The sequence below is a fragment of the Salmo salar genome, chromosome ssa21 (genome assembly GCF_905237065.1).
Source record: "Salmo salar chromosome ssa21, Ssal_v3.1, whole genome shotgun sequence".
NCBI lineage: Eukaryota > Metazoa > Chordata > Actinopteri > Salmoniformes > Salmonidae > Salmo > Salmo salar.
In genome coordinates, this window is record NC_059462.1 from 36,419,880 (window position 1) to 36,426,447 (window position 6,568).

The 6,568-nt window shown below is 38.4% G+C and overlaps 1 long non-coding RNA gene across 1 annotated transcript; it reads right to left on the reverse strand.

The window, feature by feature from the left end:
* Positions 1 to 3,235: 3,235 nt before the first annotated feature.
* LOC123729569 (uncharacterized) lies at positions 3,236 to 6,532 on the reverse strand. Its single transcript, XR_006761213.1, has 2 exons — positions 6,414 to 6,532; positions 3,236 to 6,247 (listed from the first exon to the last, which is right to left on the reverse strand). It is a non-coding gene; the product is annotated as an uncharacterized lncRNA (long non-coding RNA).
* Positions 6,533 to 6,568: the final 36 nt, after the last annotated feature.

Below are 6,568 nucleotides of genomic sequence, written 5' to 3' on the forward strand. Positions count from 1 at the left end.
CATGGTACAAACATTATTGGGCACAGACAACAGCACAAAGGGCAAGAACATAGAGACCACAATACATCACGCAAAGCAGCCACAACTGTCAGTAAGAGTGTCCATGATTGAGTTTTTAAATTAAGAGATTGAGATAAATCTGTCCAGTTTGAGTGTTTGTTGTAGCTCGTTCCAGTCGCTAGCTGCAGCAAACTGAAAAGAGGAGCGACCCAGGGATGTGTGTGCTTTTGGGACCTTTAACAGAATGTGACTGGCAGAACGGGTGTTGTATGTGGAGGATGAGGGCTGCAGTAGATATCTCAGATAGGGGAGTGAGACCTAAGAGGGTTTTATAAATAAGCATCAACCAGTGGGTCTTACGATGGGTATACAGAGATGACCAGTTTACAGAGGAGTATAGAGTGCAGTGATGTGTCCTATAAGGAGCATTGGGGGCAAATCTGATGGCCGAATGGAAAAGAACATCTAGCCGCTCGAGAGCACTCTCAGCTGCCGATCTATAAATTATGTCTCCGTAATCTAGCATGGGTAGGATGGTCATCTGAATCAGGGTTAGTTTGGCAGCTGGGGTGAAAGAGGAGAGGAAACCAAGTCTAGATTTAACTTTAGCCTGCAGCTTTGATATGTGCTGAGAGGACAGTGTACTGTCTAGCCATACTCCCAAGTACTTGTATGAGGTGACTACCTCAAGCTCTAAACCCTCAGAGGTAGTAATCACACCTGTAGGGAGAGGGGCATTCTTCTTACCAAACCACATGACCTTTGTTTTTGAAGGTGTTCAGAACAAGGTTAAGGGTAGAGAAAGCTTGTTGGACACTAAGAAAGCTTTGTTGTCGAACATTTAACACAAAATCCGGGAAGGGGCCAGCTGAGTATAAGGCTGTATCTTCTGCATATAAATGGATGAGAGAGCTTCCTACTGCCTGAGCTATGTTGCTGATGTAAATTGAGAAGAGCGTGGGGCCTAGGATTGAGCCTTGGGCTACTCCCTTGGTGACAGGCAGTGGCTGAGACAGCAGGTTTTCTGAATTTATACACCTCACTCTGAGGTAGCTAGCAAACCAGGCCAAAGACCCCTCAGAGACACCGATACTCCTTAGCCGGCCCACAAGAATGGAATGGTCTACCGTATCAAAAGCTTTGTCCAAGTCAATAAAAATAGCAGCACAACATTGCTTAGAGTCAAGCGCAATGGTGACATCATTGAAGACCTTTTAAGGGTGCAGTGACACATCAATAACCTGAGCGGAAACCAGATTGCATACCTGAGAGAATACTATAGACATCAAGAAAGCCAGTCAGTTAATTATTGACAAGTTTTTCCAACACTTTCGATAAACAAAGCAAAATATAACAGTTAGGATCAGCTTGATCTCCCCCTTTAAGTAAAGGACGAACCTTGGCTGCCTTCCAAGCAATGGGAACCTCCCCAGAAAGGAGAGACAGGCTTGGCAATGATATGGGCAGAAACCTTAAAGAAGAAAGGGTCTAAACCATCTGACCCAGATGGTTTTTTGGGGTCAAGTTTCAGGAGCTCCTTTAGCACCTCTGACTCAGTGACTGCCTGCAGGGAGAAACTTTGTTGCGGGGCAGGGGAAAAAAGAGGGACAAGCATCCGGGATAGTCGCATTAGAAGGGGTGGGAGATGAGGAAATGTTGGACGGGCAAGAAGGCATGGCTAAGTCGAATAGGAATCCTGACTTAATGAAGTGGTGATTAAAGAGCTCAGCCATGTGCTTCTTGTCAGTAACAACCACATCATCAACTTTAAGGGACATGGGCAGCTGTGAGGAGGAGGGTTTATTCTCCAGGTCTTTAACCATTTTCCAGAACTTCTTGGGGTTAGACCCACAGAGAGAGAACTGCTCCTTAAATTAACTAACTTTGGCCTTCCAGATAGCTTGAGTGCACTTATTTCTCATTTGCCTGAATGAGAGCCAGTCAGCCTGAGTCTGCGTGTGCTGAGCCTTTCGCCAAATGCAATTCTTGAGGTGGAGTAACTCTGCAAGATCATGTTCGAACCAGGGGCTGAACCTGTTTTTAATTGTAATTTTCTTTATGGGGGTTAGTTTAACAATACCACTGAAAATATAAAAAAAGGTTGAAGCGTCTTCGACAGAGGGGATCAAGCTGATTCTATACCATTTTACAGAGGCCAGTTCATGGAGGAATGCTTGCTCATTCAAGTTTTTTATCAAGCGTCTATGACAGATCAGGACAGGTCGTTTCACTGAGCAGCCATTACGAACACAGGCTGTAAAACAGTGATCACTAAGTTTATTTAAGAAAACACCAGACCTATCAGGATTATTTGTGAGGATAACATCAAGGTGCTCTAAAAGTTTTTGCCTCAGTTTGGTTTTGAAATATAATTTTTTGGGGGGGATATTAGATGTTGATGATTTTGTAGATGCGATGTGACTGAAATGAAGATGCCTCTAAGACTATTTCACAGTACAGTGACAGGCAGTCTAGTAGTGACAATGCTTGATGTAGATTGTAGTTCAAACTTTTTTGTTGATTTTCATAATTATGTATTTTAGTTAGGACTAACAGATTATCTAAAAAATAACATCTTACTGGTGATGGAGGGAACAAGATTGATTGTCTCAGTGAATATGAATATTTAAAGTAAAGATATGTTTTTGTTCAATTTATTATGACGTTTAATGCCTTTAAATCCCCTGTGGCGAGCAAGAGATTATGTTGAATTCCCCTTGATCCCTACTGTAAGTGTTGTGTGTCTGTCCATGTGGAAAAAATAATTGTGAACAGCCATAATGTAGACCTGCTGAAGTGAATAGGGACTTCTCAGTTTCAGATACTCTCTTAGCTTCAAAGTTGGTCAGTAGTACTTACAACTGTATATTCAATTTAAAGTTAAAGGGATAACAAACAAGTACTATATGATGGCGTTATACCTGTAGCATTCCATTGACTCTGGTGTAAGCCCACTGTAATGACTTGAGTGACTTATTTTTCACGTTTGTTTTGTCTTATTTCAGTTGATATGGTATACTATTACCATATTTTAATGTTCCTCTATTCCTTAAATGCACTGAACAATACAACATATCTTGATTAGTAAAGTGAAGTAACATCAGTTAATTTTGCTATTTAACTTGATTCTTGTAAGTTTCATGGTGCAGAGTATGGCTTTTATAAATACAGCACAATTACAGCACTATACAGAATAATGACTAATTGATTTGAGCATATATTTGGTATGAAACAATTTGGCAATCTTACATTTTTGGTTTATTGTATGTGCCTGAGGCTGGATTTTTACATATAGTACATTGAAAATGGTATCAAAACAATCACAAGAGATTACAAGATGACAGGACAAAAAAATCCTTATAATGCCATGTCTATCGTACGTGTAGTTTAACATAGCCTAAAATCAAAGAAACAAACAGTAATCAGTACAGTCTACACAGGAGTATGAACTAAATACATTATTGCACTACAGTTAAAGAAGTGCCACTGACATGCTATTTTATATTGTCTATGGTCCTATGTACACTGTAAAGCCCAATGTGCTGTCATTACTTCAAATCTTTTGAGGAAACCTCTTGCACTTAATATATCCAAGTACAGTTACTTAGTGATTTTGTAGTCATTACTCAAACACTGTGATCCTGTAGGGTGTCCAGACTTGAGTTGTATCAGCTTGAAAATGTTAAGTAACGCCCCGAAAAAAAACCTTGCCTCCAATATTATTTTCCAGTGTTCCTTGCCTTTTCGAGTGAATTGTAGCGTTACCACCAATGACTGTATTTGTTAGTGACAGAGACATGGTTGTTGAATTTGTTCATTTTCAGTCCTGTGGCCTTCACCAAGTGAGTTAATAGGTGCATGTTATCATTATAATTAAACTCTATGACAATACATTACATATCTCATAAGGCCTTATTTTGAGGCCTAGCTTTACCCTAATGCAAGCGCCTGAAACTCATGGTTTAAAGGCCAAATCAATCCTGCAAGTAGGATTGCAAAATGATGGTAACTGTCCCAAAATTCCCCAAAACTCCTGGTTGAAGGATTTCCAGGAATCTTCCAACCGGGATTTCTGAAGAATTTTGCAACCCTACCTGCAAGTAACCTCATGCTGGCTTGCAAAGAGAGGTGTAATTCCTATTTGATATCCAACAATTACATTATTCACCCATTCATAATGACTGCCAGGGTTAAGAACAGTGTTAGAAGACTATCTAAGCCATTTAAACTAGAACAACTATTTTAGTAATGGGTGCAATAAATCTAACTAAATGATTTGGATTAGTTTAGAAAAATGTGTTATTTATCTTTGTGTAGCAAAATATAAATCAATCATTCAATGTACATGCAAAGACAGATATTAAAAACAATTCCAAAAAACCAACCTCCAGTTGAGCATGCTGGGAAAAAAGGTTTTCTGTATGGTTGCAAACAGGGCCTACATCAATTATGGGAACATTTGTATTTTCTCATGATAACGAACAAAAGTAATGTGTTGATGAGGTGGATTGAGACCACAAAATGGCTAAGAGTGGGGATGTTGGTCTATCTGTTAATTGAGATGACTACTAGGTAATTGAGATGACTACTATATTTTTTGGCGGAAAATACATTAGATTATTCAGTTTTTGTTGTTTGTACCCATGCAATTGTCTGCATTAGAATGTCTTGTTTGTTTTTGTTTTCTGTCCTTTAGTTTTTTGTTACATTCCAGAGTGAAGTGAAGGACGACAGTGCTTTCATTTATGATCATGTTTAGCCTTGTACGAGAGTCAATTGTATAATATGTGTGTAGAAAATGTGTTGATTTTTTTCCCTAGCTGAAAAAAGATGGTGTGTTTTACAGCTCACTGGTGGCAGTTTTCTGATGGTCAGTGTGAGCGAATATGAAAAAAACGACATTTATATGATATGTCATTTTTCTCAACATGAAGAAATGTATGTTTGTTTGAAACAGTACAAAGAGGAAGAACATGTACATACCTGAAATCTTTGCTTAATTTACAGTGACCAAAGATATTTCTATCCAGAAATGTGAGGTTTTCTATTGTACATAAATTAAAAGATTGCAAAAAAATCCTCTTAACTTAACTCATCAAAAATATTTTATGTTGTTTTTATTGCTGTAGTGTTTTATTTCTCACTAAAAGGGCTGCTTTGTCAATTGAATCAACAAAACTAAAACAATCAGAAGAAATGATGACTGAAACTTTTATGTATTCGTACATCTGTTCATGTCATTAGTTCTTGATACACCATATAGCCTACTATTGCTGCTCTCTGGGGCCAGGATTCAATCTGATCACACTTTGTCATCAATGCACCTTTTAAAGGCAATGTTCCCAGGTTTGCATTCAGGGTTAATGCTGCATATGTTGGCTCAATCGGCCTTTAAATGGCGTATAGCTGACAAAGCACAATCGGATTGAATCCTGGCCTTATACTGCGCACCTTGCTGAAATATTGTGACACGTGTACAATGTCAACCTCTTAAAATAAGGGATCCGGAACAACAAACCAATAAAGCCGCTTGACAGTGGAATGTTTGTTCTTTTTCATGTGTGTTTTTATGACAGTTTAGTGTTGTTTCTTTTTTAATCACAAATAGGAAGAAAATAAAAGATTTCTACATAAACTCTTTTATAAGACAACATGTTAGATAGTGGAACCAGTTCACAATCATTTGGTATTTATCTGTGGTCATTTATCAGAAGTCAAATAACATCTTCTGCATAGATCATTAATGTTAGATACATTAAGCCATATAGTTAAGGCCTTGTTCTTTCTCTGTGCATCCCCAAACTTAACCTGGGTTGTGTTCATTAAGTCACACCGTAGAAAAACGTTTTTGAACGGAAAGCAAAAACAAGCCCTTCTTATTGGACAAGTCTAAGATAGTATTTCCACATTTCAATCAATTTTCTTCCATTTTGTACCTATTGAACATGACCCAGCTCATGATTTGAAGAGGAAGTCTGTTATGCCTCACAATAAGAGAGCTGCTTTCCCAAACATTTGGTTCTCAGAGGAAAGTTTTTTGATCTTAATGGCTTAATAGAATCTATACCAACTCTTGTTTATTGAGTCCGCATGGTTAGTGTGATGGAAGACTTTAATGTTACCTTTGAAGCAAGAGAGTCATTGAATGATTGAATTGGTGTAGATCTAAGAATCTCATATCAGGCTGTCTGGGAAAGTAGTCCCTCTTACTGTGAGTTCAATGTTGTACATTAAGACAGGTCATGCCCTCCTTAATGGTCAGATATAGGATTTGACTAAAACAAATACACTTTTGTCTTAGTAAATGGATGAAGGCATTATTTTCTGCCTTCATCCATTTACTAAGACAAAAGTGTATTTGTTTTAGTCAAATCCTATGTCTGACCATTAAGGAGGGCATGACCTGGCATGACCTTATTTTATTTATATATATATATATATAACAGACGCCTCACAAGTCCTCAACTGGCAGCTTCATGAAACAGTACCCGCAAAACACCAGTCTCAACGTCAACAGTGAAGAGGCGACTCCGGGATGCTGGCCTTCTAGGCAGAGTTGCAAAGAAAA